The sequence below is a fragment of the Equus przewalskii genome, chromosome 6 (assembly GCF_037783145.1).
Source record: "Equus przewalskii isolate Varuska chromosome 6, EquPr2, whole genome shotgun sequence".
Lineage (NCBI taxonomy): Eukaryota > Metazoa > Chordata > Mammalia > Perissodactyla > Equidae > Equus > Equus przewalskii.
Genome location: NC_091836.1, coordinates 30,793,871 through 30,820,196, shown reverse-complemented (window position 1 = coordinate 30,820,196; position 26,326 = coordinate 30,793,871). Strand labels below are relative to the sequence as shown.

At 43.6% G+C, this 26,326-nt stretch overlaps 1 protein-coding gene and 1 long non-coding RNA gene across 9 annotated transcripts in view; one reads left to right on the top strand and one right to left on the bottom strand.

The window, feature by feature from the left end:
* LOC103549889 (uncharacterized) overlaps window positions 1-26,326 on the bottom strand; it is a 71,473-nt gene that overhangs the window by 6,429 nt on the left and 38,718 nt on the right. The window contains exon 2 of one of the 5 annotated variants that reach the window (XR_011541402.1): window positions 1,112-4,606. The exons of the other annotated variants lie outside the window; for them this stretch is intronic. This is a non-coding gene — a long non-coding RNA (uncharacterized lncRNA). The remainder of the gene's footprint in view (window positions 1-1,111; window positions 4,607-26,326) is intronic. 5 annotated transcript variants of the gene reach the window in all.
* The window catches only part of CLMP (CXADR like membrane protein), a 90,547-nt gene that overhangs the window by 28,108 nt on the left and 36,113 nt on the right, over window positions 1-26,326 (top strand). The window lies entirely within an intron of this gene.

The window sequence follows — 26,326 nt, the reverse complement described above, 5'->3', positions numbered from 1 at the left end:
GGGTTAGCACATGGTAGGGGCTTGGTAAATATTTAATGCATTAAATCATTTGCTCCATCTATTTTAGTCCTACCTCCTCAAATAGATTATAAGTAACTTGCAGTTAGAGACCAAGTCTTAGACTACTTGTCTCGCAAATCCCATGGGGTAGAGCCCAGGCTGGGCATCAAGTTTGTACTCAGTACCTACCTTTGCATGAGCAGTGACCCTTCCCACCCCTTTTCAGTATCGCTGTCAGAGGAAAGCTAAGGAAACTTAAAGTTGCCTGTTTAAATCAATAAATGGGAGAGTAAGTTTCTTGTCAACTTCTTTGAAGCATTCATGCCTGAGATATTTACAGGGAGGAGCTTTCTAAGGAAGAGAAGTGCAACAGGCCTAAGCTGTTCTACACATCTTAGGAAATCAGTAAATCAAGACCTGTCGCTAACCCGAACCATCCCAAATAATTGCGCACAATTCAGCCCCTTCTCCCAAGGTTCTGGTGCTGCATATCTGCTACACTCCCTGCTTTTCCCTGAAAATGAACAGTTAGTGTTCATGTGAGCCAGGATTTAGGAAATCATTAAAGAGTATAGAGAAGACACTCAGCAAATCATGCTTCTAAGGACTGTCCTTCCCCAAATGTCACTATTTATTTACCTTCCCAGGAAAGAAATTAAGTTCATGAGGGTGGAGCTGGATTATTGAAATAAATTCTTATCAGCATAGTTTGTGGTTCTCAGAGCATTTAATAGCTTGTTATAAAAATAAAATCATCATCATTATCATTAGGTAGGAGGTCTTTATAATAAACAAACAAACATGGTAAATGTAATAAAAAGTAGACGAATTCCTCATTTTTTCCCTTTTGGACTAGAACTTGAAAAGAATTTCTTAAAGCGACAATTATTAACCGGCTGAGAGTATTTGCAGAGACTTATGGAAAACACCGCCTTACCCTCACAGACTCAGGGCTTCACAGCCTTCCTCAGGGTGTTCCCGCACCTCCCCCCCCCTCAACCCCCCAACCCCCATCCCCCTCAACGCCCCCCCTACCCCCCCCCCCAGGGAGCTGCCCCTCCTACGTGCCCCCTGGCACAGCTCAGCGTCTCTCCACTGTAACAGCACTTACCTCACTGCCTTATAATTGTCAGTTGGCCATCCCCTATTCTGTTAAGCATGAGATAGTTATCCCAAGATCAGAGCAGTAAAGTTAACATAAATCATAACTGATTCAGGACACAAATTCTCAGCATTTGTTGACTCTGGGCAGTAAGCTACACATTCTCATGTTCTCCTTCAGATGTTACACACACTCCGATGGGTCCCACACCTGCTTGGAGGGTTGCCTGCAGCATAGGGACCCAAATAGACACTAGGAGACCCTGTTTACCCTTCTCACCCACTGGGTCTCTGTCTCTTCCTCCTCCTTCCTCTCATGCCCAGGCTCGCCCTATGGGGGAATGCACGGCTCTCTTCACAATGGCCTGCAGGTAATCTGGTATGAGCACATTCTGGAAAGTTTGCAGCCTGATATTTACTTCTTACTGAAAATAGCTGTTAAATACTTCCTAGGAGATATTGGGTTTTTGCTGGGCTTTCCAGACACCACTCTAATCATTTTTTTAAAGTAACACACACACACCAATATTTAAGCACTCTCATTTCTTTAATGCTTGACAGATCATTGGTCTTCCCCACATTTTCCAAATGCCTCAGAACCAGCCCTGCATAGCAACTACTTCATGAACTCCTTGAGGCAGCGGCTGTCTATGTTTGCAGCCCCGGTGTCCAGTACAGTTCCTGGCACACAAAGGGGCTGATGAACTAGATATAGGATAGCAGCAGTCATAGCTAACATTCGCTGAACATTTTCTCTGTGCCATACACTGCGCAGCGCTGTGCACGATGCTCTCATTTAATCCTCATAACTACCCTGGGAGCTGTGTACTACTAGCACCACCTTTTGTAGATGAAATCAACCCGGGGCTCAGAGCGGTGGAGCAACTTGCCCAAGTCCAACAGCCAAGAAGTGAGAAAGCAGATTTTGAATCCAGGTCTGTCTAGTTCCAAAGCTCTTGTGTTTAATACAGCACAATATGAGGACAGCAGTTGAACTAACTCTGATTTTAGGGACTGTAAATACGCAAGTAATCTACTGGCTTTGGGACTTATTGCAAAATGAAAATAATATATCCAACAGCATAGCACGGATGAGAAAATAACAAGCAATGTCTTTTAAAGAGGGAGATGGTGAGGCCCAGATAGGTGAACAGGTCCACTCAAAGCCAGCAGGCCATGGTAGCACTGTCCCTTGAGTCTCCAAGTCTGATTTGTAGCAGTGGAAACTGGCACTCCAACCTTCCACAGTGCTGAGTTCTCCACCATGGCCTTGCTTCTCCGGGAGAGAGGCATTTTATCAAGATCAGAGCATTATATTATTTAAGCACACTGAGACTTAGCTAGCTAGCTCATTCAAAGGGATTGCTTTCTCTCATTGATGAGATGGCAGCTATAATGGGAAGGGCACTTCGGCGCTGCAAAGCAGTGTGTGACTTGCCTAAGATGCCAGGGTAGATCTTAGGTGGCCAGTATTAGCACCCCAGTCACCTAACCCTGCCTTCCAGGCCACTGTCCCTTACACGGTCTTCCTACCCTGACAAAGACTTGCTGGATATCAGAGTCTGAGCGAAGCAGCATAGAGTACTTTTTTTTTTAATTGAGGTTATGATAGTTTATAACATTGTGAAATTCACTTATACATTATTATTTATCCATCACCATATATATGTGCCCCTTTACCCCTTTCACCCACCCCCCAACCCCTTTTCCCTCTGGTACCACTAATCTGTTCTCTATCTCCGTGTATTTGTTTATCTTCCACGTATGAGTGAAATCATATGGTGTTGGGCTTTCTCTGTCTGGCTTATTCACTTAATATAATACCCCCAAAGTCCATCCATGTTGTTGCAAATGCGATGATTTTGCCTTTTTTTATGGTAGAGTAGTACTCCATTGTATATATATATACCACGTCTTCTTTATCTATTCATCAGTTGATGGGTGCTTGGGTTGCTTCCACATCTTGGCTATTGTGAGTGATGCTGCAATGAACATGGGACTGTATAAGTCTCTTTGAATTGTTGATTTCATGTTCTTTGGATAAATACCCAGTAGTGGGATAGCTGGGTCATATGGTATTTCTATTTTTAATTTTTTGAGAAATCTCTGTACTGTTTTCCATAGTGGCTGCACCAGTTTACATTCCCACCAGCAGTGTATGAGGGTTCTCTTTTCTCCACATCCTCTCCAACATTTGTTGTTGTTTGTCTTGGTTATTACAGCCATTCTAACAGTTGTAAGGTGATCTCTCATCAGCATAGAGTACTTTTCAGGGGGGTTGAGTGATCTGTGTGAGAAAGCCTCTGAGACGAAACCTGGGGGTTTTGTGCAGAAGGGACCACATAGTGAGGAGCAGGAGAAAATAAGGAAATGGCTGCGGGGGGGGCAGTGGTGCAGTGCTGACTCAGGTCCAAGGTCTCCCTCGCAAGAAGGCAATGGCTTTTGCGCTCTCCTCCCAGCCCTGAAGGGCGTGGAACCACCTGCACTTCAAATGCAGAGGCCAGAGCTTTAGTCTCTGCTCCATCATTTACACCCATATCACTTACACTTGGGCAAGTGACTCGGCCTCCGGGCCTTCACTTCTCCTTCATGGTGAAATAAAGAGGTTGTCCTGGCGATTTCTAAGATACTCTAGCTCTAACATTCCAAGATTCTCCTGAACTGGAATTATTTAAGCTTAGGCCTAATGTCCTAAACCTACTCAGTATTCCACCACTGTGACGATCACCTCTCCAAGTTCCTCTGAATTTTATTTTGGAGTGCAGAGCCAGCTAATAAATTGATTTCAGGTATTTAATGCCCACGATTTCTTCATTGTCTCACGAGTTAATATCTCTGAGTGTTTCTGCTCCTAAAACTGTTACATATTCATTTGTTCATAAGCCTCAGTATTCAATAGAAATCTTAACCAAAATAATTTATTAGCCAAGTAAAAGACAGAATCCTGAAAAGAAAGTGTCCATGTTGTGATATCCTTAGTGGCTTTTCCTGGAGCCATATGCACTGCTGCTGGGGATGCTTAGCAAATCTTTCTGGGAGGAAGGAAGCATCATTTGGGAGATGTTATCTGTGGGATGGAGCATAGCTAGGCATCTGTCCACCACATCTCTCCACCCTTTGGCATAGATGGAAGAAGGTATCATCATTTATGGATGTGGGATGGAGCATAGCTGGGCTCTTTCCCCCAGGTAAAGTCTCACAAATGATGCTTCCTTCTTCCGGCTATGCAAGTGCCCTGCGTAGTATACTGCCTTGGGATAAAGGGTTCTCTCCCTCACTTCTTGCATCAGTTATCTATTGCTGCATACCAAATTACCACCCCGCCACCCCCAATTTAGTGACTTAAAACAACGAATATTTATTTTTTCACAGGAATTCAGAAGCAGCTTAGTCAGGTGGTTCTGGCTCCGGATTGCTCCTGAGTTTACAGTCGAGCTGGGGCAATAGTCATCTGAAGGCTTGGCTGCGGCTGAAGGATCTACTTCTCTGTATTAGTCTGCTTGGGCTGCCACAACAAAATGTTACAGACTGGGTAGCTGAAACAACAGTTATTTTCTGACAGTTCTGGAGGCTAGAAGGCCATGATCAGGGTGCTGGCAAATTTGGTTTCTTGTGAGGGCTCTCTTCCTGGCTTGCAGATGGCCATTTTCTCACTCTGACCTTACGTGGCCTTTCCTTGGCTCACTGAGATTAGTTAATGATAGAACTAGGGCTCCAGCCTGGACCTCCTGATTCCAAACCAATGATCATTCCCTAATTCTAAGTGTTACCTTATTTATTTGACGTGCTATGCTATATTTCATGATATCTGACATGATAAGAGATCCGAGGTATCTTCCAGGCTAAAACTATAAAACTCCGGGATAAAATATACACCTTTTCAAGGCCCTGTTTGCATGGACAAGACAAATGGGCAAGACCTCCAAACCCCACAAGTGGGCCCATAAATACAACAGAACAGGCCATTGCCTATCTGGCCTCCATGGAGGGCTGTCCCACTAGCCAAGATGCCTATAATAAATATGCTATTTAGTCAGAGCATTGGGATAGGGAGCTAGTTTTGTGTCTTCAAGTTTGCTGGCTTATACTCCAATCACAAAGAGAAACCAGCTTCTCGTTGACAAATAGAACTCAAGTCAGGATGGGGGCACAGACATCATCCCTGAGACTGCCTGCATAGAGGAGGGTGTGAGAGGGTCTGTTCAGCATAGGCTCTGTCTTGCTGTGAGGAATGAGAGCAGAGAAGTATGAGGGCTCTGCATTCATCGACCCATTTTTTGGCCCGTATATGCCAGGTGTCTAATCCCAAATGCTTCTCTGAAAGGGAATAGAAAAGAACCAAAGGAAGAAAAGCCTAAGAATTAGAGAGGAATTTCCTCAACCCAGAGGTGGAAAGAATAGTCCTTATGAGCCAGTTAAGTGGGCCAGCTGTTTAAAGACAAACGCTTCATAAATATTTTTATGCTCTGCATATGTTTGTGCCCCTCCCCCTTTTAGTTCATAGTAAAGCTCCTTTTGAATCTTCCAGCCTGTGTCTGCTTCACTAAGGAGCACAAAGAAAGAGGATTAGGTATTTTCCATATTTGGGCCAAAATTTTAAGAGGGAGAGGTAAATCTCTGGGGACAGATTTAGTTGTGGCAAGAGGACTCAAAGGAGAGATGCTGGCAGGAGAGAAAAGGAAGTTCAGAGAAAAAGATCAGATAAAAGTTTTCAGTGGCGCCTTCCTCCGTGAAGAGAAAAGAGCTGCAGCTCTTATTTGCTCAAAGCCTGGAGGCTGTTCTGTGCCTGGGGAGAGGAGACGGGTTCAGTGTTCCAGACGATGGGCAAGCTTGAATGTCAGTGCTTGCTGCACCCGAGCCCGGAAACCTTGGGAGCTCCATCAGCAGTGGTCCAGGGGGATGCTTTAATGTCAATTACAGTTAATGTCATTGCTCTGTACTTTCTCAGCCAGATGCGGTTCATGGCAAGAGATTGAGTTTCCTAGAGAAAACCTTTAGGAAAAAGAAGCGTCCTCAATGAACTTCCTTTGAGGGCAATCTGTATCAGCCCAGTGGCTGAAACACTTTTTTCAACATGCTTCCCCTTCAGGCGTTCCTTCCACAACCTCTGTGCTCAAAGTCCCTTTCTGGGCCCTACTGGGTATGTCAATAGAAGACATAGCTCTGTGCTTTAGCAATTGACAGTCTGGTTGCGACACAAATGAAATACAACATGAAAAGATACAGGAGGAAATATGGAGACAGGAAAAAAACGACAAGGTATGAGGCAAATATTTCCCTAATTCGAGCTTTGGAGCGAATCAAAAGTGGCTGCTCTTGAGGGAGGAATTAGTTTGCTAGCGCCGCCATAACCAAATACCACAGACTGGGTGACTTAAACAACAGAAATTTATTTTCTCACAGTTCTGGAAGCTAACAGCCCAAGATCAAGTTATCAGCAAGGTTGGTTTCTTCTGAGGCCTCTTTCCTTGGCCATCTTCTCTCTGGTCTTCCCTCTGCAGCTGTATGTCCTAATCTCCTCTTCTTGTAAAGACACCAGTCATACTGGATTAGGGCCCACCCTGATGACCTCATTTAAATTAATTACCTTTTTAAAGACCCTGTCTCCAAATACCTACACATTCTGCGGTACTGAGGATTAGGATTTCAACCTATGAATTTGAGGCGGACATAATTCAGCCCATAACAAGGAGTGTTTAGTTTAGAGGAGGAAAGCATTGACACTCATGTGAAAAGCTATGTAAATCTATCAGTAAGGCTGCTGTGCCACCTGCCAGGTGTGTGGTACTGTGGGAAGGAAGGAACTCAGAAGATGGAGAAATCGCCACGAGCCAGAGTGGTTTGAAGAAGCCCTTCCTGAAGAGGTGAGAACTGAGCTAGCCAAAATGGAGAGTAAGATTCGGATGAGGGCAGAGTGAGGGAGGGGGTGGAGGAGAGGGCATTCTAGGTGGAAGGAACAGCATGGAAAATGGTTCAGATGGGGCTTTAAGAAGACATGCTCAGGGGCTGGCCTGGTGGCACAGTGGTTAAGTTCACACCTTCCGCTTTGGTGGCCCGGGGTTCACCGGTTTGGATCCCGAGTGCAGACCCACGCACCGCTTGACAAGCCATGCCATGGCAGGTGTCCCACATATAAAGTAGAGGAAGATGGGCACAGATGTTAGCTCAGGGCCAGTCTTCCTCAGCAAAAAGAGGAAGATTGGCAGCAGATGTTAGCTCAGGGCTAATCGTCCTCAAAAAAAAAGAAGACATGCTCAGAGGATGTCGATTAGACCAATCTTGTAAGATCGGAGCATTCATTTTGTGGAAGAGGAGAAGAGAAGCACTTGAGAAAGTCAGCTGGAGCTAGAGTGAGTAGGCCTGGGCTGCAGACAGGCTTTCTCCCACCGAAGGCTTTTAGGCTGGGCAGTAAAATGATACCAATAATAACATCTGTGTATAACTCCTTACAAGTATTATAATTTTTAATAGAAATTATCCCATTTCCTCAAAATCAGCAGGGCATCATTATAACCTTTCTATAAATGAGGAGGTTGAGGTGGAGAGAGTTTAAGTTGCTTGAGCAGCAGATGTAAGGGCTACGACTAGAATTGTGCTATAGGCAAATTAATCTGACAGGCTGTGAAGAATGCTTGGAGAGCGAAGAGGTGGGCCAGCAAGCTGTTCAAAATCAGGATAGGTGTGAAGTGATGAGAGCCTGGATTAGGGAGTGGTCCTAGAACTGGGAAAATTTAAAACAGACAGACTGTGTTGGTTTTGATTGATAAACATGCTAAAAATGAAGATGCTATGAAATAAGCAAAAATGCCCCTGGGAAGGGTGATGCATTTTGTTCTCATCAGACTTCTGTATCTCAGCATGAATTAATTTATCAGATTCTTTCCTGACTTTGCTCAGTTGGAACAGGAGAACGTAAGTGCAGCAACATTCCCACACACCTCTTACAAGCACTTAGCATATTACAGTGTAATTATGAATTCATATATCTGTATCTCCCACTAGACTATGAGTTCCTCCAGGAAAGTGACCTGATTTTATTTGTCTTTGCATACCAAATATGTCATAAGATTCTTCAGTTGTTAGCAGCTCAATAAACACCTTCTGAGTGAGCGAATGAATGAAAGTGAGCAGGTGGGACACCAGTAGAGGGGCATGAAAGAGCATAAAAAGCAGGGGTGAAGGACCTTGAGGACAAGTGTCTGTGACTTCACAGATGTCCCCTAGATAGCCTCATATGCAGTCAAGTAAATCCAACCTAAAGGAGACCTCTATGAGACCAGGAAACTTCAAGGAAATGGCTTTGACCACCAGGTCACTACAGGCAGCAGCCTTTTTCACATATGGACTTTGTTGTACAGAATTGATGGGGAAATAGCACGGATGACGTGAAATAACTTATTTATAGAATAGATTTCTAGACAGAAACCAATGGTTTCCTCTCCATGCCTCACCCCAGAGGTCCTTTCCCATAAACTCTTAGATGGTCTCCTGTCCTCCTTCCCTCCTTCCTGCTGCCATCCCCACACTGCATCTCTGCCTGGCACATGGCCCCTGAACAACAGAGCCCCCTGTTAAATGAACAAGTCTGGCTGTGGGAGAAAGGTGGTGAGACAAGATGGAGACACCCGAATATATCAGCATGACTTGCTCTCCTCTCACTCTGCCTATCAAGAAGCTTAGGTGGGCTGGAATCACTTGACCTGCTGTTCTTTTATTCTCCTGGGATATAACTATAATCGGGGGCTCCTAAATCAGTTTGTTTCAATAAGTAGGTTTTGTGAAAACTATAAAGACTGGCAACAGATAGTCCTTGCTTTCCAAGAACTTATTCTCTTCATGGGAAGAGCAACGTCTTCCTGCTTAGTGTTGCAATTTGACCTAGGCCCTTTCTACAGGGAGCAAATCCCATTCTTGTGCATGCAGCAAAAGCGCTAAGAGTTCAAGAAGCTAAGCAACACTTTCTTATCAACTGCTTCCTTAAAATTCAGGGCCCCTGTGTCTGGCCCACCCCTCACCACATCCTAGCCCACTTCCAGTGTTTGAGCACATGCTTTGATTGTACAGGAAATAGAATATGACCCTTGCCTCGCAAAGCAGTGAGCATATGCTCTGTGAGGGTACAGCTGTGACAGGGTGGAAGTAGCCCTTAATGTGTTACTGATGTTTCAAAGAGAAGCCAAGACATCAGGCTGACACGCTAGACCTCAGCCTCTATGGAATAGAACAGAGGCAGTAAGTTGGTGAAGGAAAAGTCTTGCTAATTTTTAAGAATGTGAGTAACGACCAGAGCCTGGGTCATGCACCCAATTGGCCCTCTTCCTACTGTAAACGTCAAGGAGATACAGATGGGATGAGGGCAGAAGTTTAAAGACTGGGAGTTCTTCAATGCATGATCTGTTCATCTCTTAGAAGGTCTGAATGCTGGGAGTAAAGATCCTCATTGTTCAATGAAACAATCCTAGGCATCAATATCCTCGCCAGCTGCTAAGCTGTCAAGAGACTATCTGTGGCTCCCAAGCGACTGACAGAAAGTAGAACAGGAACCAACTCATTTTATGAACATGTAAATTTAGGATGGTCCTATTATAGGGCCAAATTTTCTCCCCATCCTCTTGCCACAATCAGGCACATCCTTGTATGTTAAACTTTAAGCTGCCAGAACTTCAGACCACTGTTGCTCCTTCCTTTTCTACTCAGATTCCATCCAAATGTCCTTGTGCAGAGTTCATACAAATCTGTGACAGCACGGTATAGTGGAAATAGCATAAGCTTTGAGGTCAGACAGACCTGGGTCAAATGCAAACTTTGAAAGCTACTTAAAAGTTCTACAAGCCTAGATGGAACAGCTACACTTACATAGCACTTAAAACATGCCAGTTAGTATTCTATGTCTCCTGCATATGTTAACTGATTTAATTCTCCCCACTCACTCATGAGATTTTGTACTATTATTATGCCCATTTCATAGACGGGGATACTGAGGAATGGAAAGATGGAGTAACTTACTCCTAGGTAAGCTGCAGAACCAAGATTTGAATGTACACAGTCTGGCTCGAGACTTAACATCCCTAACCACTACTCTATACTGCCTCCCTGCAAGGCAAGTTATATTACCTCCATTCATTTCTTTAACTACCATTTCCTGAGCACCTTCTGTGTACTAGCACTGCACAAGGTGCTGAAGATGCAGTGAGGAAGGATATGGCCCTGAACCACCAGGCACTGACAGTCTAGGAGGGGAGACGTCATAATACAGAGTGCCAGGTTGGAGGTATGCAGACAGTGCTCGGGGAACACAGAGGAGGGACAATCAAGCGAGGCTTGCTGGAGGATGTGACCTCTAAGTCTCGAGGGACCAGTGGAAGGTAATCCATGGGGTCACAGGCAGGATGTAAGGGTAGGGAAGTGTGCTCTAGGTGGATGAAGCAGTGAGTGCAAAGACTGAGGTATAAAGGTTCATATTATAGGAAGGGATTCAGTGCAGCTAGAACATAGCACAGAATGGAAAGGTTACAAGGGATGAGGTTGGCGAGCCAAGCGACAGTCACCATGGGTCTTTCTACTATACTGAATTTGAAGTAGAAGTTGAACCTAAAAAAAAAAATGGCATTTTAGAAAACAGGTAGTGAATGAATTGGAAAGTATAAAACTGAAAGCAAGGGGGCCAGCCTGGTGGTGCAACAGTTGAGTTCACATGTTCCACTTCAGTGGCCTGGGGTTCACCGGTTCGGATCGCAGGTGCAGACTTGTGCACTGCTTGTCAAGCCATGCTGTGGCAGGTGTCCCACATGTGAAGTAGAGGAAGATGGGCACGGATGTTAGCTCAGGGCCAGTCTTCCTCAGCAAAGAGGAGGATTGGCAGCAGATGTTAGCTCAGGGCTAATCTTCCTCAAAAACAAACAAAAAAACTGAAAGCAAGGAGTCCATTTTGGAGGAAACTCAGTGAATATCCTGGAGGTGTGCACTCCAACAGAGCAGCAGGGATGGAGAGGGGTCAGAGTCAAAGGCATTGGGAGACTGGCGGGGAGGGGGTGAGTGTAAAGCAAAGGAGGAGAGGGAGCACGCGTGCCTCTCTGGTTCTGGCTGAGGAAGCAGGCGATGGCACCATTCAGTCAGCTAAGGAACACAGGGGTTATGGTGCTGAGTCTGGGACCCTCTGAGTTCAAGGTGCCTGTAAGACATCCAAGGAGAGCGACTTCAGCTGGATCTGCGGGACTTGGTCTAGGTGGTAGGGTTAGATTAGGAAGTTACCAGCCTTTAGGTGCATGGAAGCCGGGGAGTGATGAGAAGAACAAGAGCAGTGTGGAGGGAGAGACGGAAAAGAGCTGCAGATGGAGCCTGGGGCAGCGCCAATATTCACAGGACATACCCGTGAGGAAGAAGACCCAACCACAGGGACCAGAATGGAGGGAACCCGAGAGCACAGGGTGTCACACAAGCTAAGGGCAGAGTTTTAAGAATGAGGACATGTCACAGAGTCGACGGGTGGGCGTACTTCTTCTTGTCTACCCATCTAACTCCCCACTAAGACTGTGACCTGAGAAAAGGGTTGCGCCTGATTCATCTCAGTTTTCCCAAAACAACAGGCACTTACTACAAGAGGAATAAAGAAATAATAAGAACCAACACTTACTGAGTGCCTACATGTGCCAAGCGCTAAACACTTTGCATGGATAATCTCATTTAGTCCTTACAACCACGCTATTTGGTACCTGCCCTTCTCCTTTTTTTATGGACTATGATTCAGTCTTAAAAACGAAGGAAATTCTGCAATATGAGACAACATGGATGAACCTCGAGGACCTTATACTAAGTGAAATAAGCCAGTCAGGAGGGACAAATACTGCATAATTCCACTTATACGAGGTATCTAAAATAGTCAAATTCATAGAACCAAAGAGTGGAATGGTGGTTGCCAGGAACTAGGGGGAGGGGGAAATGGGAGTTGCTAATCACCCAGCATAGTTTCAGTTAAGCAAGATGAATAAGTTCTAGGAATCTGCTGTACAACATTATACCTACAGTTAACAATACTGTATCGTACACTTTAAAATTTAAGAGGGTAGATCTCATGTTAAGTGCTCTTACCACAAAAAAGTCAAATTTTTTTTAAAAGTACATGATTTTCTTATCTGCATTTATAAATGAGGAAAGCAAGGTAAAGAAAAGTTAAGAAACATGCTCAAAGTCACACAGCTATTAAGTAGTGGGACTTGGGGCTGGCCCCGTGGCCGAGTGGTTAAGTTTGCGCACTCTGCTGCAGGTGGCCCAGTGTTTCGTTGGTTCGAATCCTGGGCACGGACATGGCACTGCTCATCAAACCACGCTGAGGCAGCATCCCACATGCCACAACTAGAAGGACCCACAACGAAGAATATACAACTATGTACCAGGGGGCTTTGGGGAGAAAAAGGAAAAAAATAAAATCTTCAAAAAAATAAATGGGCATATTTAAAAAAAAAAATAGTAGTGGGACTTGATGTCAAGCCCAGGTGCTTAACTCCAGCATCCTTGCTTTTAACCACTACATTATACTGCCCTCTGACAAGTGAAAGCTAACAGCTGAAATGGATTACCCCTCCCAGGGATATCCAGATTTTACCAGGAAAAAGCAACCTTCATGAATGGCTGTCTAACCAACAGGACTGTAAGCATCACTAGGAGAATGAGAGGACATAATGCTGGGGAGGGATGCCTCAGAGCCTCTCACCTGAGCCATCATTGTGCACTTTGTCCCACCCTAACCAGCATTAATGATTGGGAGAAACTGACGCAGCTGAGAGCTACCTGCCCTTGGCCCAGAACCAAGTTTGCTGGTGTCAGGAATATTCTCCTCCAGGGAGGGCTATAGGTGTGAGCTGAAGAGCAGGAGGGGACATGCAAGGTGACAGGGGTAATGCAGTAGGTGCTATTTCCTGGCGAGTCCATCAAGCTCACTAAGGCTCGGAAGTGCGATGTCACTCTGCATTACAGGGTAGAAGCACGGCTCACTCAGCACATTAAAACCATTAGCGGATCTGAACCCGCTCACAGAGCAGCACGCTGGCAAGTGAAAGGGGTGTCCTCCTCCCTTAGTTGCCTGTGGCCAGACTTAGTAGAGCCCTCACATTGGGCAGCAGCTCTCAACTAGCCACCACGGTCAGTTGTCAGGGTGTTCCTTCCACCACATAGGGACAGTGAGCCATGGGTCCTGCTCTTAGACAGCTTGCTAAAACATTGGGGAGTGGGAGCTAGAAGTAAGACCACCCAGAACTCTGGCAGTGCCCTTGCACAGACGAGAGGCTTGGCCAGGGAACAGGTTGTTAGGAATCTCCACTAGGTTCTTGATGTGTCCCTCCCTGGACCTATGCAGAGACAGCAGAGATGAGATGGGAGACTTTGGCCTGAAGAGAAGAAATCGTGAGCTCATGTCCAGGAGCAGACTGCCTATTTTAAGAAATCCTATCCAGCCAAGGACCTCATCCACAACTTTTCCTAGGTGATTTTACACCAGGAACCCCATAATCTCCAATTTCCCCTTCTCTCACTTAGGGTTTTGACTATGTTGTGCCGAGGTCAGAGCCACTTTCTGCAGGTTTCCCAGCTCCCCCTCTGCCAGGTGCCATGGAAACTTCCCTAAAGAGGCACTATCTAATCTTAGGCTCACCTTTCAACAACTTTTAAGATCATTCTAGTATCCCTAAAGGAAGTGCCTGGACAATCTGATCTCCCACTGCCTCCCCTAACCCACCCGTGATACTCAGGATCAAGGTCAAACCTGAAGAACTTTGACTACATCAACTGAATTCTCTCTTTCTGGCTCTGCCAAAAACAATAGCCCATCTGCTGGGCCTCCATAGAGAGGAGAAAATTTGAGTACTAAGTACTGTTGAAGTCTTTGTGTGTACTTGTGCAAAATCAAAGGAGTTATAAACACAGTCCCTGTCTTCAAAATGCATTCACTATGCTTTAGAGGAAGAGAGATGCAAATGATGAATACAAGACAATATAAGCCACCTCATAAAAAATTACTAAAAGTAATTCAGGAATTAATTTTGTGCCAGCTCTGGGGTCTAGTGGTTAAGATTCTGCACTCTCACTGCCCCAGCCTGGGTTGGTTTCCTGGTCAGGGAACTACACCACCCGTCTGTCAGTTGTCATATTGTGGCAACTGCATGTTTCTGTGATGCTAAAAGCTGTGCCACCAGTATTTCAAATACCAGCAGGATCACCCATGGTGGACAGGTTCAGTGGAGTTTCCAGACTAAGACAGACTAGGAAGAAGGACCTGGCCATCCACTTCCAAAATAATTGGCCATGAAAACCGTATGAAGAGCAGCAGAGAATTGTCTGATATAGCACCGAAAGTGAACAAGTATAACTGTGTTACAATAAAATTTATTTATGGACACTAAACTTAAATTTCACATAATTGTCATATGTCGGGAAACATTATTCTTTTATTTTTTTCTACCATTTAAAAATGTAAAAAACATTCTGTTTTTTTTGCTGAGGAAGATTAGCCCTGAGCTAACGTCTATGCCAATCCTCCTCCACTTTATATGTGGGTTGCCGCCAGAGCATGGCTGACAAGTGGTGTAGGTCTCCGCCAGGGATCTGAATCTGCTAACCAGGGTGGTCGAAGCAGAGTGCACCGAACTTAACCACTATGCTAAGGGGCCCGTCCTTTTTTCTTGTGAGGAAGATTGTCACTGAGCTAATGTCTGTGTCAGTCTTCCTCTGTTTTTTATGTGGGATGCCTGCCACAGCAAGGCTTGACAAGTAGTCCTAGGTCCACGCCCAGGATCTGAACCAGCGAACCCTGGGCAGCTGAAGCAGAGTGCGCAAACTTAACTACTCGCCACAGGGCTAGCCCTCCTAAAAATCATTCTTAATTCCAGGCCATTCAAAAGGTCGGGGGACGTGAAAAGGGAGTGTTGTGGGATTTGACCCATAGGCGGAAAGTGCTGATAAGCTTCTATAGCTCATCCTTCTACCTTGCTTTTCTTTCACCTTTTCTGATTGTAAATCCCATTTGGGAGCTGAAGCTAAACTCTACTTTCGCCTGAAAAACTTTCAAATCCTACTGAAAATAAATTACAAACAATACATACAATAAAATCCTGTTTTCACTCAATGTAAAACAAAGTTTTCTATTTCTATATGTACACATACATGTACATATAACCACACAGAGGAAAATCTAGAAGAATATTCATAAAATTAATAACAGGAATTACTTGGGGGGTGGTTGGGGAGAATGCGTCAAAGGAGGCCTTGAAGTGTTTTCATTTTTTTATGATGAGAATATACTTATGCATTAGTCCTGTAATTTAAAAAAATTTTAAATTGTAAAGGGTTAATGTATATCTTATACTAGTTTGATAAATTCGCCTCACCACCCCCTCCCCCTACCACCACCACCAAAAAAAGAAAAAAGAATCTACCCCTTTTTGCTATCTCATACTGAGGTAACTAGGGCATCTCCCAAAGGTAGAGAAATCTAGGAGGGGCCTCTGAGGCAGCGGCCCCAGGCCTTGGTGGTTTCGAGTCATTTTCTGTTTTCTGGGGGATGGAAAGAGGATGCCTTTTCATTAAATTTAAAAAAAGAAGAAGAAGAAGAAGAAGAAACAACTACTGCTTTTTCTGCCCCGATACTGGCGGTCTAGGGCCCCTCAGAGGATCTGACTTTGGAGACCAGAAGGAGAAGGGAAACGTTGGGGGCCGGAGCCTGTTCCCTGGTGTCTGGGTCGCGGCTCTCAGAAACCTCCAGCACATGTGGTTTCAATCACCGAGCCTGGCGCCTTCCGGCGGGCCCGCCGCAGAAGCCCAGCCGCTCGGGGCGCCCAACTGACTTCTTTGTTCTCGAGGAGCTGGGCCCAGCGGGGGTGGCCGCCCTCGGGAGGCAGTTTTCACTCCGCCTTCCCCTTTCCATAAAGTTCCGGAAATCGCAGGCAGCCCCAGGGGAATGGCTGCAGGCTGCAGGCAGCGTGCTCGGGGAGCCCGGGCTGCTGGGGGCCGCTCTGGATCTCCGGGGAGAACGTAACCCTGAGACCTCTTGGCCAGCGCTGTCCAAAGCAAACAGCGAGCAGATGTCCCGGCGCTGCCTCTGGTGAAACTGTTTATTCTTAGGAGATGGCCATCTCCCCTCTGGGACCCTGCAGGCTCCACCAGCCTTTTCTCCTCTTACACTCGCGCTCCCGCTTCCTCCTTCTGAAAGCTTTCCTCTGCAGCTGATACCACTTTGTGAACTTTGAAAGAAGGGTCTGCAAGGAAAGTTCAACATTCCAACGTGGAAGGTTAATTTGGTTTTCTAGAAAAGCAGGAGTTGCATGGAAACTTCTATGGGGCTCGGGGAACTGGACACAGGTTTGGTTATCTAGTGTGGAATGAGCACAAACCCTGTCAGTCCACGTTGGCAGCAGTCACACCTAAAACCAAAGACTCTTAGCCAGCCCATAAGTAAGATTCCACTTATGGTAAGTTATTAGTTAACATATTTTGGGCCTGCATTTCAGAAGTATTGCTTAAAAGTAATAATCTAGTTTCTATCTATGAAATGTCACACTGGAAATAAAAATCTATGGGCAATCATCTTACTTCAAACAACTCAATATGCAGCCCACACTCCTGAAAAATATCTACAACAGACATCTCATTCAGGATATTTTTTCACTGTTCTTCCCTCTTGGGACATTAACTGTCAAGTCCTTAGCTTTGACCATACACACATACAGTTTATACACTCTATAAATCAAGATGGCTGTTTTCACAGAAATACTTTACTTTTAAGAATGTCAACATAAACATTGCAAAGATGTTTGACAACTTTCTTGGGTATTTTGTTGTTCTTGAGGTGAATGAGAAAAAGGGAAAATTTCACAGGATCAAAAACAGTTAATTTGTTTATTGCTGCTCTCAGATTTCTTGCAGCTGGCCTCCATGAAACCAAGCCCTCCCCTTGCAGTCCATTTGTCACACTGCTAACACAGCTCTCATGCTAGAGTGTAAATTTGAACATGAAACACCCCTGCTTAAAAACCCCTTTGGCTCCCCATTGCCTACGCATCAAGGATAAACTCTAATCTCCTTACGATGTCAGGCAAACTTTTCCTGGTCTAGCCCTATGCTACTTTTCCAGCTTATGTCCAGTCATTAGGTCCTGTCAATTCCAAACTGAAGTCCCTGGAAATTTCTCCTGTTTCCCTGAACATATCTCCAGGTCATCCCAACAACTCTGGAATTCCCTAGTGGGCAATTATACCCTCAGAGCATAGAGAAATAGGAAACATTGGAGAAACTGTTGTTTAGGAAATAGCCTTCTCCAAGGCTACCCTCCAAACAGCTTTCCCTATTCCATATATAAGTGGAATCGTACAGTATTTATCTTTGACCTTTCCCCCAGGGCATCATTCCTTGGCTGAGTCCCTTAATAAGGGCTGCTGCCCACTCACCAGCTGTGTGGCCTGGCGTGGGACTGGATCAGCCTGGAGGAAGATATAAGTCATATCTTTCTGCAGTTTGCTGAGAAAAGGTGCTATTTGTGCTTGCAGAGGCCCTGCCTTACCACTTGGGGTCAGTTCTGCTCCTTCCTTAGAGGTTTCTTACGTATATGTCCTCCCTCCCCCTAGGATTATTACTTTCTTTCCCCTTTTATACTCCTTATGATAATAGAAAAGATCTATTTCATACTACCTTCTATGGGCTTTAAAACAAGTGTTACACTGCGTTTAATCTTTACAATAGCCCTGTGAGATAGGGACTATTATTATGCATTTTACAGATAATAAAACTAGGTTTAGTAAAGTCAAGGATCTTTTTTAAGGTCACAGTAAAGAGCAGAATCAGGACTCCAATCTGACCTAAGCCAGCTCAGGTAGCCACTCTCCTCACTGTTGTTAAACCTACTATTTTAACAGTTTGGAGGAGCTAAGTTTTGGGGTAATTTTGTTGTTATTGCCCGTTTGTTTTGTTTTGCTCCTAATCTTAAAAATATAAAATTAAACTAAAAGGAGTGAAGAATTCTCTCCAAGACTCAAAATATTCTTTTCCATATTTATGTTCTAACTTCCGTGGCTACCAGGAAATATTTCTTAATGGAACTGACGGGGCAAGTAAATTTCGATAGTCTCTGTACCTGAGAGAGGACAACAAAGAACTAAAACTAAGTGGTCAAACTATTTTGGGGGAAGGAAGAATGATCATCTACATCCTATTTTGGAATGATGTATATTATTTTTGAAATCTACTTGGGAAGAAAAGCAGACTACGCAGGTCGTAGCACACTTTTTCTGCTGTGTCTGAATATCATAAGTACATGTGTACCAGGTGCCGCTTAGAAGCAACTTTCAACCAAGTTTTAGATTTGTGAACTACTTTCTGACTCCTGAACTACTTTTTCTTCCCCAACATTTTCAAAATGCTTGTTCCGCACTCCCCTCCATGGTGTGGACACAGGAAAGGTGCAGTTCACGGTGGGTGCCTGCCAGGGAAGGTGGCCTCCTTTCCATCTGGGTGAGAGCGTGGCTTAAGGGACTTCAACTGTGTAAAAGGTTGCTGACACTGTTTTTCTCCCTCCTGACCTGCTTAGAGACCATCCACTCCATACTCTTTTTCTTCTTAATTCACGTTCGTGGATTGTGAAGGATTTTTTCTTCCTTTTTAACTTTGCCACATCTTTCCAAAGGGCAGGGCAAAGCTTCTGAGCCTTAATGGCCCTGGGGCCACTTCCCAGCACCTCTTGGTGGCTCTAAGAGGCCCTTCTGGCTGTGAGTAGGAAGATGGAAACTGATCTTTGTCAGAAAAGGGCCAGTTTGAGGCCTCCTGGGGCACTTACACCCCCTGTTCAGGCTCCAGAATTTCAAATTTCTGAGAGATGAATATCATACAGCATTCTCTAGCCCCACTCCTAACTTTCTTTACCTTCTTTTTCCTTTACTACTTTCTCTTTGTCACCATCTGCATTCCTATGAAGGGAGGATTCCACTCAATCCTGCTTTAACATGCTCTTTTCTGAGTGTGGGCAGTGTCGTCTATGTGGCTTAGTGGTTTTGAATGCTAAACAGAGCAGAAGATGAAATTCAATCCTTGGCTCTCTAAATTATATTTATTTCTCAAGTATTTCAGGCCTGGAGCTTCTTAAGGAAGAAAAATGTGTGTTTTGGTGAAAAAGGAAGGGGTGGGTGGATTAGATGTGAAAGTAACACAGTTTCTGGAAAAAACCAGTACCCCAGGAGTCAGAAGACCTGGGTTCTAGTCCCAATTTTGCTATTAACTTGAATCAATGTCACCTGACGCTCAGTGTACTAATTTATAAGATAAAGTGGTTAGTTGAGAAGTAGTACTGAACAATGGTTAAGACCACAAACTCCAAACGACAGACCTACGGTTCAAATACTGGCTGTGCCATTTACCAGTTGTATTTCCTTAGGCAATTATTTGATTTCTCTAAGCCTTGGTTTCATCATCTGTAAAATGGGAATAAGAATGGTACCTATTTTACAGGGTGTTTGTAAGGATTAAGTAAAATAATGTTCATAGAGCTGTTAGCAAGTGCTAAATAAAATTAGCTATTAGCATAGAAGTGCCACAAGGTTTTTCCCACATTTATACATTTGATGACTCAATTTGAAAAAATGTCATTGATGATTAAATTTTTAATTATTTTTCACCTTTTAACTACTAGTTCCATTTTGGTTTTGTTTTTTTTTTGTTTTTTAATAAGTTCCCTTTAAGGTTTGCTGAGAATTTTTTAAAAATCATGAATGGGTGTTGAATTTGTTAAATTCTTTTTCTTCATCTACTGAAATGATATTGCTTTTCTCCTTTTCTATCAATATGGGTAATTACAATGATTGATTTTTTTAATATTAAACCAACCTTACATTCTGAGAATAAAACCCACTTGGTGATGCCTTATTCTCTGTATTAATTGCTTGACTTGATTTGTTAAGTGATGATGGCATCTATGTTCATGTCTGTGATTTTGTGTGTGTGTGCACGATATCTTGATCTGGCTTTGGGGATCAGAGTAATACTGATAAAATGTGTTGAGAAGTGTTTCTCCTTCTCTATTTTATAAAAGAGTTTGTGTAGAATTGCTATCATTTTTCCTCTCTAGGAAGGTTTTGCTCTGGTTTTTAAAATGTGAAAGAGGCTGTCCCCCTCAATCCCCCTTCCCTACACAAGAAGTCTTCTTTACCAACATGGAAAAGAAGTCATTATCTCAGCAGGTGGAACAGTCTAACAGTATAGTTCAAAAAGGGCTTAAATAAGTTAAGGAAAAGTTTGAAAAGGAAGAGGAATCTACTATAATCAAACAATATAACTGTGTGGATATTAAGAAATCAAATTATATTTAAGGATGGAATTATATGTTCATAGCTTCCTGTACTTTTCCTTTATAACATTTGTCACATTTACAGATTTCATTTAATTATTTAATTATATTAATTTATCACATTTATTATAATTAAATACCTATAATTAGGTATTTTTCTTCTATGCCTGAGAGTCTTCGTCACATAATTATAAGCTTCCTGAGGGAAGAGACTAATTCTGTCTTCCTCACTATTACCTTCAGAAGCCTGGCTCAATAGTAGAAAGTTGGTAAATATTTAATTAATGAAGGGATAGATGATGAATAAATTAATTAAAGCTTTCAGATGAGCTTCGCAGAGAATTTGCCTGTCCCCCTGAAAAATTAATTAGTTCAGCTTCCATTCATTGAAGTCCTATTTGGTGACAAGCATTGTATAACTGCAAAGATGGATACAAAAATGTCCCTGCCTGGGAAGCTTAATGTCTAGTGGGAGAAAAGATGAGCAAATATTTAGGCATGACAAAATGGACTAGAATAGTAGTGTCCATTGAGTAGAATGGGAAAACAGATAAAAGAAATTCATGCTATTCAGGCAAAGCAACAAACTTGAAAGGGGGAGAGGGATTTTCCAGGCAGCAAAGGTGAGGCGGAAAAGAGCATGACTAACTCTTTGTGGGTTGGGGACGGGAATGTGTCTTTGTCAAACATGAACCCCCATCCCAGCACAGAGCCTCGTGGGTGCTCCGTATGTGTTCAGTAATTGGCGTGTTTAGGAAATGGTCACTCCTTCCATAGGAAGCAAGGAGAGTGAGTGCTACGGAAAGTGGCCTAGGACCGTGTCCTGAAGGACCCTGAATGCTCACGAAGCAGTTTCCACTTGATCCTGCGGGCCTTGGTGAAGCCACTAGAGGTTGTTAAGTAGGCAGTGCTTTGCAAACTTTCCCACCAAAGTGCTCCTAAAGGCAGAGAAGCATGCATGTGCCCCTCTGAGGATTTGGGAACATAATCCAAAACCTCCCGCCACAAGGGCGTTTCTTTAAAGTCTTGCTTTAGCTTAAAAATGCGCATGGATTTTGTGTTCCATCCATATATATTTTTTAAATAGAGGGCATTGTTTTCAATTACTTACCATTTAGTAAAATCACACTCCAAGAAAATACTGATTATGTGATTATTCTATAACTCTGTATGGCCCTGTCACACTGCCTATGACCTTCAGCGAGATGAGCATATCTTTTTGAGAGGTACAAAATAAAGAGAATATCCATTTTGTTCACTGCTGAATCCCCAGCACCTCAAAGTGTCTGACATTTAGCAGGTACTCAATAAGTATTTATTAAATGAATGAATGACAGACATGCAATGATATGATATGACCAGTTATTCTAAAAAGCGACATGGGCTGATGGCTGTTAGATTATTTCAGAGGCACAACCCAGGGAAGTGGGGATTTGGCACTCCAGGCCTCTGCTGCCAGACAGACCTGTGCTGAATGAAATATATCCGAATCCCTTTTTATGTCAATTCACTCACCTGTGACACTACAGCCCACCTAAAGCTTGGAGATTTACAAAGGGGTGGAGGGGCGGGGGGCGCAAAAATAAGTCTCCAGCTACCTTTGAATTAATCTCAAAGAATGATAAACCAGTCAGCTGGGAAAATCGAAAATAAAAACAGAGACTATTGTTAAACTAAAAACAACCACCAAAAAAACCACAGAGCTGTTCTCTAAGGGCCAGTTCAAATGGTATTTCTCTAGAAACTTTCCCTTTCTAAGTCTCTCCTCAAATGACTTGCTCTCTTCCCTCAGCTCCCCTTCTCTTTCGCTTGCAATTCAACCTTAAGTGATCAACTCACTGCAACTCAAACATCCAGCACTAGTCCTGCCTCTCTGTCTCAACAAAGTTCCCCTCAACCTGTCGCTCATTCTACATACTTAAATGCTATGACCCCTCAGACTGGAAGTCTTACTTCCTTCACCGATTCTCATCATCCATTGGTTTCCATCTTCTCTGAGCTCCTGTGGCTTTAGAGTTTGTGCCAATTCTGTGCTTTCTTGCACAGAATTCTTTCATACAATTTACAACTCTTTTGGATGTTCCGTGTAGGGAGGAATCAGGAATTCGGTGTTAATTCTACTCTTGTATCTTTCACAGAATCTCTGTGCAACGCTGGAACCTAATACATGGTCAAGTTGTTGGTTCACTGGTTGATAGAGAAGCTGGTGGTCTAGGAAATGTGCCTGCGTGTCCCACACAGCTCCTCATAGGGCTTGCCACCAATTTCTCATGGACAAAAGTCTTCAGATCTCTGCTAGAGTTCTCTAGAGTTCATGCCCTGAGAAAGGTCACAGTTGGAGGCCAATGTGATATGCCCAGAAAAGCTGATTCCAGGACTTAGAACCACAGTGGCTTTTAAAGACCACAGAGAAAATGAAAGATTTGAACAAATATTTTTCCTAGGCAGGCCTCTGCCTCTGGTTGGGTTTCCAAGCTGCAAACACAGCAAAAGTGCTGAGAGGGAAGGAAGGAGCTCTGCTGGGCGGAACGGGGAGGGCTTCATTACACCAGAGTGATGGCCTCATCCCTGAGATTTCTGCAGTACTCCTTTAATGTGTTCTGAAACCTTGCTTCATTTTTCCCCAGTCTGAACCAAAATAGCTGAAATACAACATACCTGATGAAAAGGAAGAAAGGAAGGAGGGAGGGAGGGAAGGAAGGGGGAAAACAAGACACTAAAAAATGTCCCTACGCTCTTTTTCTCTATGCATTTCATAGGTCAAAAATTAGCAAAACGACTGGCAATTTCCTCATTCCGTATGAGGAACTGCTTTCACATTTTTCTGGTACCCTTCTCTCAGGCGAGTTCTTACGGAGAAGAGAGAATCTGCATAGAAATGGAAGCATCCTTTCTCCTTTGCGATCATGCTGAGCAAAAGATGTTGCAGCAGAGATGCTTTCCAGCAGGAATGTGACCACCCTGTCTCCAACATGAGCATCCTGAGGACAAGGACAAGCAGTTCTGTTCCCAAAAGACTGTCCTATCAGGCACAGGATTAGACAGCAGTGTCATAGATGAGGAACACGACCCTGCAAAGATGACCATCTGTTGAACAGGGGAAGTGGGAGGATAAAAAGTCACAGATATTATCAAGTGTTTAGTTGTTCTCAAAAAAGTAGCAGAGAAAATGTCTACAGTATAGAAGACAATACCTACCCCCCCAGATCGCTTACTGGTATTTTAGGTAATGCAGTAGATTGAACACAGGTGTTTTTCCTGTGTCCTCCCCAAATCTCATTAAAATGAAAGAATAAACAGATGTAAATCCACAAGGACAAGAGAATGGGGGAGGCCATAAAGGTGAAAGAGAAATGTTGACAAATGTTTGGATGAAGGGAAGCAGATGGAGGAGAGACAACTGCCTTACCAAATCACAGTGGCTGAAAACCAGCTGCTAACGCAGGGCAAGCCAGTTCATGAAAAGGCTCAAGGACTGGAAGCTACACAGCTAAAGTCGAGCTGAGGCACGGGCTTAAAGCTGGGGGATCAGGTGAAAATCTGCTTAAAAAGGTCTAAATTTCTCCTGCACCCTCCACAGAGAAGGTCCAACTTCTCGCCCATCCCACAGGAGAAGGGAGTTTGGGAGAACCAGACTCAGAGACATTAGGCACAGCAAAGAGCAAAGGACCAGCTGTAAACACAGGGATTCCCAAAGTCAGGGTCTGTAGGTCTTTTCTTTGAGGCTGTTTGATTTGCATCCTGAATAGGACTCCTCTGACCCTTTACCCGCCCCGCTCAGAGACCACTGGCAGCCATTACCCACCTCCCACTGACAGAGGGGTGACTTAAGAATTCTTCTCTGGAGAAAAAGAACAGCTTCCAAGAAAAGCCTACAGACACTGGCATTTGGGAATTCCACGATGAAAAAGCCTACAGAGAAATCCACTGTGCAAAAAGCCCTGTTCACTTATAGTACTTCCAAAAAGCTTTTTTAGTATCTCTGTCTCCAACATGAGGATTTAAGAAAAGTAAGAGAAAAACAAATAGAAACAGACTATGAAAAGAACCCTGTGATTAATATCCTCAGAGACATAAGGGGAGAAATTGTAGAATATTATTCAAAAGGAACTTAATAATTACTCTCAAAAATTTAGTATGTACCAGACAGGTATTAAAACTAACTTAATCCTCATAACATGCTTTAATTCTCATTTCATGCCCATGAATTGGGTCCAATTATTTTCCCCATTTTATAGATGAGAAGACTGAGGCTCAGAGAAGATAAGGAACCTGTCAAAGGTTATACAACTAGAAAGGAGTGTATACTAAATGTATTTGAATCCCTGATTTTAATGACTATCTTATAATGCCTCCTAAGAGATCCTTTGAAAAAACTCTTGGGACAACTCAATCAAATAACATGAGACAATGATAAGAAAATTAGAGGGGCTGGCCCCGTGGCCGAGTGGTTACATTCGCACGCTCTGCTTCAGTGGCCCAGGATTTCACCGGTTCGAATCCTGGGCATGGACATGGCACCGCTCATCAGGCCATGCCGAGGCAGCATCCCACATGCCACAACTAGAAGGACTCAAAACTAAAATATGCAACGATGTACTGGGGGGGGATTTGGGGAGAAAAAGCAGAAAAAAAAAAAGAAGAAGAATGGCAACAGTTGTTAGCTCAGGTGCCAAACAAAAGAAAAAATAGAGAATCAAGCCAAGAGGTCCAATATCTGACACATATGTGTACAAAGAGGAAAAGAGAAAATGGAAGGAATTATTTTTAAATAGTGTAATAACATTTCCTGACATTTCAGAGTAAATGACCTAACAGTAAATGGAGAAAAAAGACCTACACCAAAAACCTATCAGGATAAAATTTTACAACTCTAGAGATAAAGATAAGACCCTAAAAACGTCCAGAGGGAAAGAAGAGGTCACTCACAAAAGACTGGAATTAAAAGTGGCATCAGACTTCTCAGCAGTAACTCTGGAAGCTAGTAGTCAATGGAGTGATGCCTTCTGAAATTTGAGTGAAAATTACATCCAACCCAACAATCTATACGCAGCTGAACCAGAAATGAAGTGTGAGACATCAAATGCACATGAACTAGTAACAGGTACCTGAAGGAGGGAAACAAGGCCAGGTGTGGGGGAGAGACCCACTTTTCGCTGTATGCTACTCTGTTCTGTTTAAATGTTTACCATATGCTTATATTACATTATTCAAAAAAGGTGTTTAAAGCTTTTTAAATGATGCTAATAATTAACTAGATCTGGGAACCACCCATCTTAAATAATAAAGCACTTGGCTCATTTCTTGTTCTTTACTCCTCTCCTGTAAGTATGAGGTTCACTGGGTCTGTGGGCAGGGAGAAAGGGAGGTCAGCCAGAACCTGTTTGCTGCACTAGTGAAAATGCCTAGATCATCTGGAAGACAATCCTCTGGCAAGCCAAAGCCAAGACTCATAATTAGGTCACTTGAGTAAATACATGAGTGAATGAATGAATAAATGAGCATGAAGAAGCCATTTGAGTCATTTGGGTGTGGGTAATGACGGGAAGAAAGTAAAGTTAGGAGAAATTACTCGGCATTACAAATCCTCCCTTGCTGGACCTGATGTTCTCTACAGAGATACATACCGGGTATATGGAGCTCAATTGCAACGCGGGGCTTATTCTTATCACCTTAATGTGAGAAGCTGAAGTCTGCTCTAGCCGATTTATCTGCACACCATCATTAAGTGGCATCCAGATCAAGGTCCAGATTTTTAATTGCCATTATCTGTCTCTGGGAGAAGAGAAGCTGAGATGTTTCTTGTGAAGCATGAGCTAGGCCTGATTATAGTTCTGTTCACACACTTCATGGAGAAGCATATTAGAGCTTATTGTAGTCTTTAAGGGCTTATCTAATATGCTCGTT